Source organism: Saccoglossus kowalevskii, chromosome 20, assembly GCF_978046115.1.
Source record: "Saccoglossus kowalevskii chromosome 20, keSacKowa6.1, whole genome shotgun sequence".
NCBI classification, from domain to species: Eukaryota; Metazoa; Hemichordata; class Enteropneusta; family Harrimaniidae; genus Saccoglossus; species Saccoglossus kowalevskii.
The window spans coordinates 3,552,883-3,565,327 of record NC_140660.1 but is presented as its reverse complement, the minus strand read 5'-3'; the positions used below and the strand labels follow the sequence as shown (position 1 = coordinate 3,565,327).

At 35.6% G+C, this 12,445-nt stretch overlaps 2 long non-coding RNA genes across 2 annotated transcripts; one reads left to right on the top strand and one right to left on the bottom strand.

The window, feature by feature from the left end:
- The first annotated feature begins 6,348 nt into the window (after positions 1-6,348).
- Positions 6,349-8,147, top strand: LOC146729903 (uncharacterized). Its single transcript, XR_014927823.1, has 2 exons — positions 6,349-6,385; positions 7,949-8,147. It is a non-coding gene; the product is annotated as an uncharacterized LOC146729903 (long non-coding RNA).
- LOC146729902 (uncharacterized) lies at positions 7,998-9,036 on the bottom strand. The gene is made up of 2 exons (XR_014927822.1): positions 8,859-9,036; positions 7,998-8,756 (listed from the first exon to the last, which is right to left on the bottom strand). It is a non-coding gene; the product is annotated as an uncharacterized LOC146729902 (long non-coding RNA).
- Positions 9,037-12,445: the final 3,409 nt, after the last annotated feature.

The window sequence follows — 12,445 nt, the reverse complement described above, 5'->3', positions numbered from 1 at the left end:
AAATGCTTTCACTTGTGATCTATGTTTTTCTTTGCTATGTCTTAAACCGGAGGGGTCGTCACGCAACACATGTTTGAATTTGATGTAAATAAACAATCCGTTGTATACGCCACTTGGGACGCAAGTTTCAAGGACACGCTCGCGACAACCCCTCTGCTTTAATATGACGAGCACAAAGAGAACTTTCAAAAATTTTACAGACTGTGTCATTTTCAATGACTTGTATGTTTAGTCACTGCTGTCTGTTTATATTTTTAGCTCCGCTGTCGACGAAGTCGAGCGGAGCTTATAGTATTACTGATTGTCCGTTGTCGTCGCCGTCGTCAACTTTACATTTTCGACTTCTTCTTAAAAACCACAAACTGTATAGCTGTGAAACTTTCTAGGAAGGTACCTTGGATGCTTCTCTCTCAGATTTGTTCATTTCGTGTGGATATGTTCAATTGTCTTATTTATAGCGAAAATTTTTGTCATTTTTGGTCGAAAATGCTATTTTCTACTTCTTCTTGAAAACCGCTTGCCCGAATGCTTTGATACTTGGTATGTAGGTACCTTGGGTGGACCCCTCTGAGATTTGTTCATTTTGTGATGATATCTTTAATTCTCTAATTTTCATGAATATTTTTGTCATTTTTGGTAAAAAGTGATATTTTTGACTTCTTGTTGAAAACCGAAAGTCCAATTGCTTTGATATTACATATCTAGGTATTACATGTGGACCTCTCTCAGATTTGTTTATTTTGTGATGATATCTTTAATTCTCTAATTTTGATTTATATTTTTGTCATTTTTGGTAAAAAGTGATATTTTCGACTTCTTGTTAAAAACTGCATGTCCAATTGCTTTGATACTACATATCTAGGTACTACATGTGGTCCTCTCTCATGTTTGCTCATTTTGTTATGATATCTTTAATTCTCTAATTTTCATGAATATTTTTGTCATTTTTGGTAAAAAGTGATATTTTCGACTTCTTGTTAAAACCAATTGCTTTGATATTACATATCTAGGTACTACATGTGGACCTCTCTCAGATTTGTTTATTTCGTGATGATATCTTCAATTCTCTAATTTTCATGAATATTTTTGTCATTTTTGGTAAAAAGTGATATTTTCGACTTCTCGTTAAAAACTGCATGTCCAATTGCTTTGATACTACATATCTAGGTACTACATGTGGTCCTCTCTCATGTTTGCTCATTTTGTTATGATATCTTTAATTCTCTAATTTTCATGAATATTTTTGTCATTTTTGGTAAAAAGTGATATTTTCGACTTCTTGTTAAAACCAATTGCTTTGATATTACATATCTAGGTACTACATGTGGACCTCTCTCAGATTTGTTTATTTCGTGATGATATCTTCAATTCTCTAATTTTCATGAATATTTTTGTCATTTTTGGTAAAAAGTGATATTTTCGACTTCTCGTTAAAAACTGCATGTCCAATTGCTTTGATACTACATATCTAGGTACTACATGTGTTCCTCTCTCATGTTTGTTCATTTTGTGATGATATCTTTAATTCTCTAATTTTGGTGAATATTTTGTCATTATTGGTAAAAAGTGATATTTTCGACTTCTTGTTAAAAACTGTATGTTCAATTGCTTTAATACTACATATCTAGGTACTACATGTGGACCTCTCTCAGATTTGTTTATTTCGTGATGATATATTTAATTCTCTAATTTTGGTGAATATTTTTGTCATTTTTGGTAAAAAGTGATATTTTCGTTTTTTTGTTAAAAACCGCAAGTCTGATTTCTTTGATATTATATAAACTACATAGGTACTACAGTTAGACCTCTCTCAGATTTGTTCATTTCGATATGATTTTGTTCTTTAATTATCTAATCTTAATGAATATTTTTGATAAAAAGTTAAATTTTCAAATTTTTGTTGAAAACAGCAAGTCCGATTGCTTTAATACTATACATATTGTTCATTTTCTAATGATATCTTCAGTTCTTTAATTGTAATGTTCATTGCTAACAGCGGAGCTATTTCAGCCGACAGGCTGCTTGTTTAACATTATACGTATTACAGTCTAGCTTTCATTCAAATTTTGATTAATTTTTCTAACATTTAACTGCAGTATTTGGTTGAACAACCGCTTAGGTCAAATTTGCAAACAAATCTACCAATTTTCCTATCACTTTTCACAACTTGACATGATCTTTTCAACAGATTAGAGCCACCATTTCCAACTGCAATATTTATACTGAAATTACGTGCAGTGTTTGGTAGAACAACCACTTAGGTCAAATTTGCAAACAAATCTACCAATTTTCCAATCACTTTTCACAACTTGATATGATCTTTTCAATAGATTAGAGCCACCATTTCTAACTGCAATATTTATACTGAAATTACGTGCAGTGTTTGATAGAACAACCACTTAAGTCAAATTTGCAAACAAATCTACCAATTTTCCAATTACTTTTCAAAACTTGACATGATATTTTCAATAGATTAGAGCCACCATTTCCAACTGCAATATTTATACTGAAATTACGTGCAGTGTTTGGTAGAACAACCACTTAAGTCAAATTTGCAAACAAATCTACCAATTTTCCATTTACTTTTCACAACTTGACATGATCTTTTCAACAGATTAGAGCCACCATTTCCGACTGCAATATTTATACTGAAATTACGTGCAGTGTTTGGTAGAACAACCACTTAGGTCAAATTTGCAAACAAATCTACCAATTTTCCAATTACTTTTCACAACTTGACATGATATTTTCAATAGATTAGAGTCACCATTTCCGATTACAAATAGCAATATTTTAATAAAATTATGTGCAAATTTTCATCAAAAATTTGGTTTGCTTTCACAAAATGTCATTATTTATCCCCTAACTTTTTGTATGCAATGTTGTCTTTGCAAGTAGGCATTACCTATTTAAGCTGGTCTAAATATTTAATTTCAAGTTCATATACAAAATTTACTCAAGTCTAAAATTTGGGTAAATCTAAGGCCTGCCTTATTTTTCAATGTAAAATTATCTACTGTGACTAGTGATCTATAGTGTCTATTCTCAGGGATGAACATCCGGATATTTTCATCGCCTGGCAAACATAATGGTGAAAACGAAGACTGAAATCTATGTGAAAACTGTACTTTGGGATTCTCCTGAATAGTGTAACCCCTACATGTGTAACATGTATTGTTTGTTCAACACTACTTCAAAGTTGAGTTTGTGCTGTTTTGTTGACTTTAGCTTTTTTCACTGGCTTTAATTAATCTAATCTAATCTAATCCATATTGATGACCAATTCATCTTCCATAATGTTAAAGTTATTTCCTTATTCATATTGATGACTAATTCTTCTTTCATGATGTTAAAGTTATTTCCTTATTCATATTGATGTGTAATTCATCTTCCATAATGTTAAAGTTATTTCCTTATTTATATTGATGACTAATTCTTCTTTCATGATGTTAAAGTTATTTCCTTATTCATATTGATGTGTAATTCATCTTCCATAATGTTAAAGTTATTTCCTTATTCATATTGATGACTAATTCTTCTTTCATGATGTTAAAGTTATTTCCTTATTCATATTGATGTGTAATTCATCTTCCATGATGTTAAAGTTATTTCCTTATTCATTTCAGGATCCTTTTGGTGAGAAGCGAGGACGATTCGAGTATGCTGCATTAAAGCTGGGATTAGATAAAATCAAGAGGCGACTAGATGAAAAATTAGGCGACAAATTATCTGACTTAGACAGCGATATGAGTACATCAGATACATATACAAATAACGAACAATCAAACAGCTGATTTTCATATTCATGAGTTATATTTTCATTTGCCTTTGGCCAAAAAAGAGTTTTGCTTCTCGTCTCGTCACGATGGGGTGATGTAGTTCAGTTATTGTATTTTTTTGGTATTTAGAATATTTAATACTATGACAACAGGATTATATGTTCCAACATTTGATATTTAATAAATAATGCTTTTGAATACTTTTTATTAAAGGTTGACAACACATCCACTGAAACAAAAACATTTTCCCCATTCTACCATAGGTGGTGCACTTTACTAATATGCAAATTGACAACAGAAACGTGAGGCTAACCTTTTCATCACAAATTCACAAAATAGTCCTGTTTTTAATCTGCACTTTCCTTCAGAGGATTTTTTTGAGTAAAAACTAAAAATTGACTCAAATTGTGTCTGTTGGCTCCAATATTAGAATTCATTTCCAAAAATATTGAAGAATTTAAGAAAAAGTGTAGAACAATTTTGGCAAGGAAGTCTGCTGGTGAAAAGTTTAAGTTTCAAACTGACTTCTTGATGACGAGAAGCAAAATCCTTTTCCAGTGTAACCTCATTGGCACACATTACAATAATGTTAATGAGTTCCTTTTATGGTGTTTACTGAGATGTATTGTCTTACCTTATATGTACATGAATTTGCATACTCATTATAATAATGTTAATGAGTTCCTTCTATGGTATTTATTGAGAGGTCTTATCTTGCCTTATATTTACATGAATTTGCATACATTACAATAATGTTAATGAGTTCCTTTTATGGTGTTTACTGAGAGGTCTTGTCTTACCTTATATGTACATGAATTTGCATACTCATTATAATAATGTTAATGAGTTCCTTTTATGGTATTTACTGAGAGGTCTTGTCTTGCCTTATATGTACATGAATTTGCATACTCATAATAATGTTAATGAGTTTCTTCTATGATATTTACTGAGAGGTCTTGTCTTACCTTATATGTACATGAATTTGCATACTCATAATAATGTTAATGAGTTCATTTTATGGTGTTTACTGAGAGGTCTTGTCTTACCTTATATGTACATGAATTTGCATACTCATAATGTTAATGCATTTTTTTGTCTTATTTAGAAATTATGCAGTGGATTCCCACCTCTCCTTATATGGAAACTTTATTTGCATTAAGGTTATACTTATGGTAGTGAGCTACCATATATAGTCTTAGCTTTAGAAAGGAATATCACATGACCGTAGAGCTGGCTGACATGAGTAACCTCATAGGTTAGTATTTTCCATAAATCGAAGGTGATTGGTTAATACAACCGATGATGTCATGGTTATCAACCAGCTCTATGATAAAGTGATATCAAGTGATAACCTTTCGATCACATGACCAAATCCAAGTGAACTATGATTACGAATCATACAAACTGTATGTTAATTACGTGTGACATCCGTGCAATTGCAGTTATGGTCGCACTGGTTTTCGAAATCGACAAAAATGTTACTTTTCTTTTGAAATATTTTGTTCAAAATAAACTTTCATTATTATGAGTTATTTCACCACCCAAGAGATTGTTGTCATCTAGTGTGAAATTCTCTCAGTGATAAAGACTGACACACAATTTGGTTTTCTCTCCGTACAGTTCAATCACACACTTTCACCACCCAAGTGATTGTTGTCATCTAGTGTGAAATTCTCACAGTGATAAAGACTGTCACACAATTTGGTTTTCTCTCTGTACAGTTCAAACACAGAGACTGGTCAAGTCTATCATCTCATCTCCATGTTTAGTGTGAACTATCAGCTAGTTATATTTTACGCTAAACGAGAGTATTGTGAATGTTAAGCACGATGGTCATGTGATAAGCATGCGTGTAGATAAGTTTTTTGGGCCATTCTCTGTACCATGCTGTTGCCAGAAATGAATGCTGGGTAATTGATTTGCTACCCAACCTAACACCCAATCAGCAAGAAGCTTGTTTGTTGACAGATTCTTTCAACCAATCAAATCATATCTTATATGAATGCTTCAACTCTTGTTCAGTTCTTGTCAGCCAGTCACTGCGTATATACATGCACACAACACATATAGATGGCCTATAGAAATGAATAGGGTCCATTTGCCAGCCAGTCACTGCGTATGTACATGCAAAAAACGTATAGATAGCCTGTAGAAATGAATAGGGTGCATAGTCCAGTTCAGTCAAATCATACTCTTGTACACAAAAAATTGATCTGTCAACAAACTCGCTGTTCTCTGATTGGTCTGTCTGTTAGATGTTAGGGTTGGGTGACCAATCGGGCACAGTGTATAAGAGCAGGTAACTTTTAACAGCCTTGCAAAAAAGATTATTCCAAACACCTTCCACTCTGTGTGTGTGTGTGGGGGGCACCTTTCACTCTGTATAGGGGGGGGGGTTCTGTAGGGCCTTTAACTCTACCCAGGGGTTCGGTAGTACCTGCAACTCTACCCAGAGGGTCGGTAGTACCTGCAACTCTACCCAGGGGGTCGGTAGTACCTGCAACTCTACCCAGGGGGTCGGTAGTACCTGCAACTCTACCCAGTGGGTCGGTAGTACCTGCAACTCTACCCAGGGGGTCGGTAGTACCTGCAACTCTACCCAGGGGGTCGGTAGTACTTGCAACTCTACCTAGGGGGTCGGTAGTACCTGCAACTCTACCCAGGGGTCGGTAGTACCTGCAACTCTACCCAGTGGGTCGGTAGTACTTGCAACTCTACTCAGGGGGTCGGTAGTACCTGCAACTCTACCCAGGGGGGTCGGTAGTACCTGCAACTCTACCGCGGGGGTCCGTAGTATCTGCAACTCTACCGCGGGGGTCCGTAGTATCTGCAACTCTACCGCGGGGGTCCGTAGTATCTGCAACTCTACCGCGGGGGTCCGTAGTATCTGCAACTCTGTACTGGGAGGTTTATTACCTGCAACTCTGTACTGGGAGGCTTATTATCTGCAACTCTACCGCGGGGGTCCGTAGTATCTGCAACTCTACCCAGGGGGTCGGTAGTATCTGCAACTCTACCCAGGGGGTCGATAGTATCTGCAACTCCACCCAGGGGGTCATTAGTACCTGCAACTCAACCCAGGGGGTCAGTAGTACCTGCAACTCCACCCAGGGGGTCGGTAGTATCTGTAACTCCACCCAGGGGGTCGGTAGTACCTGCTACTCTACCCAGGGGATCGATAGTACCTGCAACTCTACCCAGGGGATCGATAGTACCTGCAACTCTGTACTGGGAGGTTTATTACCTGCAACTCTGTACTGGGAGGTTTATTACCTACAACTCTGTACTGGGAGGTTTATTACCTGCAACTCTGTACTGGGAGGTTTATTACCTGCAACTCTGTACTGGGAGGTTTATTACCTGCAACTCTGTACTGGGAGGTTTATTACCTGCAACTCTGTACTGGGAGGTTTATTACCTGCAACTCTGTACTGGGAGGTTTATTACCTGCAACTCTGTACTGGGAGGTTTATTACCTGCAACTCTGTACTGGGAGGTTTATTACCTGCAACTCTGTACTGGGAGGTTTATTACCTGCAACTCTGTACTGGGAGGTTTATTACCTGCAACTCTGTACTGGGAGGTTTATTACCTGCAACTCTGTACTGGGAGGTTTATTACCTGCAACTCTGTACTGGGAGGTTTATTACCTGCAACTCTGTACTGGGAGGTTTATTACCTGCAACTCTGTACTGGGAGGTTTATTACCTGCAACTCTGTACTGGGAGGTTTATTACCTGCAACTCTGTACTGGGAGGTTTATTACCTGCAACTCTGTACTGGGAGGTTTATTACCTGCAACTCTGTACTGGGAGATTTATTACCTGCAACTCTGTACTGGGAGGTTTATTACCTGCAACTCTGTACTGGGAGGTTTATTACCTGCAACTCTGTACTGGGAGGTTTATTACCTGCAACTCTGTACTGGGAGGTTTATTACCTGCAACTCTGTACTGGGAGGTTTATTACCTGCAATTCTGTACTGGGAGGTTTATTACCTGCAACTCTGCATTCAGGGGTCTTCAGAACCTTCAGCTCTGGGGGTGGGATGGCATCTGTCGACTCTGTGGGGGAGGGGGGTAGCACCTGCAGCTCAGTATGGACGGGATAGTATATGTAACCACCGGGGGAGGGGGGGGGTTAGTACTTGCAACTCTGTACCTAGAGAGGATCAGTAGTTCCTGAAACTCTGCATTCTGAATAAATTGCAATACGACCTAGATAGTTTGTTCCTTTATTTACTACGAAATCATGCATACAAATTATCTAATTTACATATCATTTGCATATTCTTTTTCATTACCAATCAAGACATGCGAACAGTCTGCAATAACTGCACAAAATATCAAATAAAATGTTAGAAAGTGATTTATTTGTGTGACTGAGAACGTTATTTGACTGAATGTGGTGTACTGTCGTGTTAATGAGATTATGACTTTACTAATTCTATTCCTGTGTGAAAATCAAAATATGATAAGAATAAAAATATTGACAATAGAAAATTATGTTTAGTTCAAAGTTACAAAACAAAAATACATAACAGGCAAAATGTTGCATCGAGATTTTGGAATAAAAATGCACTCAAAATATGTACGCTGTGTTTGACACACAGTTCACGCGACAATGTAAAAAAAAAATTCTTTGTCAAAGTAGACAACTTTCACAAATCAAAATTTACAGGAATTCGTTTGGCTATTAGAACACAATTATAAAGTTTTTAAAAAATACTAATTTTAAACAAACTTCAAAAACAGACAATTCTGGATGAGGGACTCTTCCACTGATCCACAAGTGTCCTACGGGTGTCTGTTTACAAAAGGTGAAATTGTAACGAAGAAACACTATATATGGATACATCTACAGCTGTAAGTGTGTCCCTCTTGATAACTTCATAAGTGTAGATCTATGACAAGGTACACTCAGTATGGCTATATCTATAATTTCAACTGGAGATCTATTGGTACCACTTCCATAAATCTGAAACACCAGAAACAAATAGAAATCAGTGTTCAATAAATAGTTATTAATTTATTACAATCTAATAGTAGTTAATTAACAGTTTCAGATAAATATATTCACCTCTGTCATGTCATCAGTGATATTCCTGGACTTTTTTCGCCAGATCTTTCCTGTGTATACTCCTTAATAATTGTTCCAAAAACTCTGTGTTGTCAATTCTGATTTTACACTGTTGACGTAACCAATCAAACACATCATATGCTTTTGTCTTCTTCTCCAGAATCCCTTTTGGTATCAGTCGACCACCACAGTGCTGTTTTAATAATGTCAAGTCCTCTGTGAAGAATCATTTAATTATTCATCAAATTACTGGTACACACCACTGTGAAGTACAAATACTACTCATTTGTTGTGATGAATGAAATGGTGACTTCAATTAAATCTACTTAATATATGATGAATCTATTCATAATTTAATTTTAGATCATGTGCAAAATCTGAAATGATAACAAAATGTGATTTATAAATTACCTTCTCCCATTTCAGAAGAAACTTCAATAAGCATTTGATTGAACCTGTCCTCACAAAAAACTCCTTCATTCTTGGATGAGTCAATGTCTCCTGTCAAACAATATAATACAGAGACAATAAGAAAAATACATCGGATTACTCAGCTTGGGTCAATGACACATACATATTATAAATACATGTACCACACTGCATCATCACATGACTCAATTTATATTCATGGTACTAACACCACAATAAAAGGTCATAGGTCATATAATGAGAGAAACCAGACAACTTGAAGTTATCACATGCAATCCTGAAATTGATATGGAGAATCTGAAACTGACTTGCAGGGAGAAAGTCACACAAGTCATACTACAAGCAGTAGTTGTATAGGAGTGTAGTGTAATACATATATACCTCCAGTATTTATAGAGACGATATAACCATCAGATGTGTCATCATCACCTTGTATTCTATAATAGTATATAGTCTGGGGTTGTAATACACGATCCTTGTAAGAACCAGTCTTAGCCTTCACAGTTTCGATTTCAGTCCAGTTAAGTTTATCTTCAGATCTCTCAATAAACCCTGATGTCGCTTTACTCAGGTCCCACTCAATAGATACACAACCAGATTTCACATCTAATTTGGTGATGACAGGTTGGCAATCTTCTCCTGAAAAAGACAAATACAGAAAATTACAGAAAATAAGATGGATGGTAGGTTTATGTAACCAAGATACAAGTTTATTTTTTATTAACACTGCTGCTAACCAAAATTATATATATATATAAATATAAACAAATAATTAAAATTATTCTTTATATACATAAACATAACTAATGTTGAAATGAGCAAATTTCACCATATCATAACTGCCTTTAATTATAAATATCAATCAAAATAAAATACTAACCTGAAGATTCCCAGAAGGACCAATCAGACATGATAACTTTGCTTTTATACATGCATCTATCTTTACTACGGCCAACACAACCATCATCCCTATCCTTCCCATCAGGTGTAATCTTTAATACATCATGTTCACCACATGGGCACTTCAAACATGGTGTGTATGATAGACCAGGGTTGTATCGCTTGATAAGGATATTCATGCTTTCCTCCACATACTCTCTTACTTCTGGACCATAGGATGACTGTAATTTCACAGCTCTGCTTCCTGCTGGGTCTGTCTTCACTGTAAGCGTGATGTCAGATTCTCTCTTAGACACGATGAGGATATGGTTGTTTCCAATATCAAACCAGACATCATTATAGAATAACTTGGCTTCTGGCCACTTCTTGATGCATCTAATGACTAGCTGGTGGAACAACCCATCAGGTAAATATTTAAAAGCAAAGTGGAGGTATAGAGTAGGACCTGATGTACTATGTAAAGGAGACAGGAGACGATTTTCTGGTTCTGATTTAAGAAGGCATGCCATGTAGTATTCGGTGACCTTTGACCCTGATTCCGGAGGACATGGGTAAATGATATCATACAGTTGAAATAGTCGAAGTAGGATGTCTTTATCTTCTAGTCTGTTGTTCTTCGTTAGGACCCAATCTACCAATTGGACATCAAGTTTCCCGTGAGTGGTTAACTTGTCATACAGATTGCTAATGGTTTGTCGGAGAACTTCCTTCTCCTCGTGAGGGAGTTTTGGTATGTGAGTAATGAAAAGTCTCAACAAGTCAATGAACCACTGTGGACTGATGATGACATCATTACGAAGTTCAGGATCATCTGCAAAGTGTAGGATATCTCGAATGCTGTGGAAAAATTTCAGCACGTCATCAACTTCCTGTTTAGATAAAGACATAGATTCACCAACCTCATAGACCTCAGCCAATTTCATTACTGGGCGTAGATTTTCTTCAACCACCTTTTGATTCAGTAGAAGCTCGAACTGTAACCAGTTAAATGAAACTTCATGACTGAGTTGACAAACAAGCTCCTTTATCTTATCTTTGAGAGACTGCAAAGCATCATTTGGGCTACTACCTGGTGAAGATGACTGCAAAGGATCACTTGGGGCACCATCTAGTAAAGGTGACTGCAAAGGATCACTTGGGTTACCGGCAGGTGAAGGTGACTGCATAGGTTTGTTGCTGATAGGAATTATTGGCCATGCAATGTGTTCAGCAGCTGCCATACTCCTCAAGAAAACTTCTAGTTCCGCTTTTCGTTGCTCCATCACGTTCTGAAACATATCATTTGAAAACAAATCATAAATTCATGATATTGTAACACCAGAAACAATTCATGTTTGACTACAAGGAAATGACAATTAAATAGACACTGAGAACATGTCAACAGTGCTGTTAGGATAATGTGAAGTGTCTGGGCAGACAGATTAGATCCACACAACAACATGATTCTTCTATTTGTTACTTACAAGAAATATGTTCACAAACACAAACAAGCCTAAAAAGGTACCAAATCAGAGTAGATGATGTGTGGATGTATGGATGTGATAACGGTGAATATACAAAAATTATCAATTTACATTGCAATGATGAATGTAATTTTTGCTGTGGAAGAAATCATTTTAAATAACAGATAATACACATTACCTTTGATATTAAATCAATTTTTGTTCCAATAACAATGACATTTTGTATTATGCTTTCCAGATCTTGGCCTTTTTTAGTTGTATGTGAATGTATTGAATTCATCCATCCATGGGTATACTCTGAGAAATACAACAACTTACAAATATGTGATTGAAGCTAATAAGTTGATGAATTTAAGGTTACCAATAATTATAATTAATAGTAAATTAACCAACATCATGCATGTTATGTCCGTGTGTAATTATGAAGCATATACCAGGACATGAGAAAATATAGTTAATTTTGATAAGAAAAAACAGGGAAAGACAAGTAACAAAGACACGTAGCTCCAGAAAAAATAATAATAGAAACATTACTTTTTTACTTTTTTATATTTAGTAAAATATGTTTGAAATATTTGAAACACAAAAAAATGAGGTGCATTGTTTCCATTTTGGTTTATCAGTTGGTGAGAGGTTCATTCTTGAATGGCTTTAATAGGTTGGATTATGTTAATATGAAATATTCACACTAGATATGTGTAGTTCCCCTTACAAGACTTATTACAAGACAATTTATTGAATATTTATGAACAAGTTATTTTATCCATTTCACATGCATACAAATTACACTCTTAT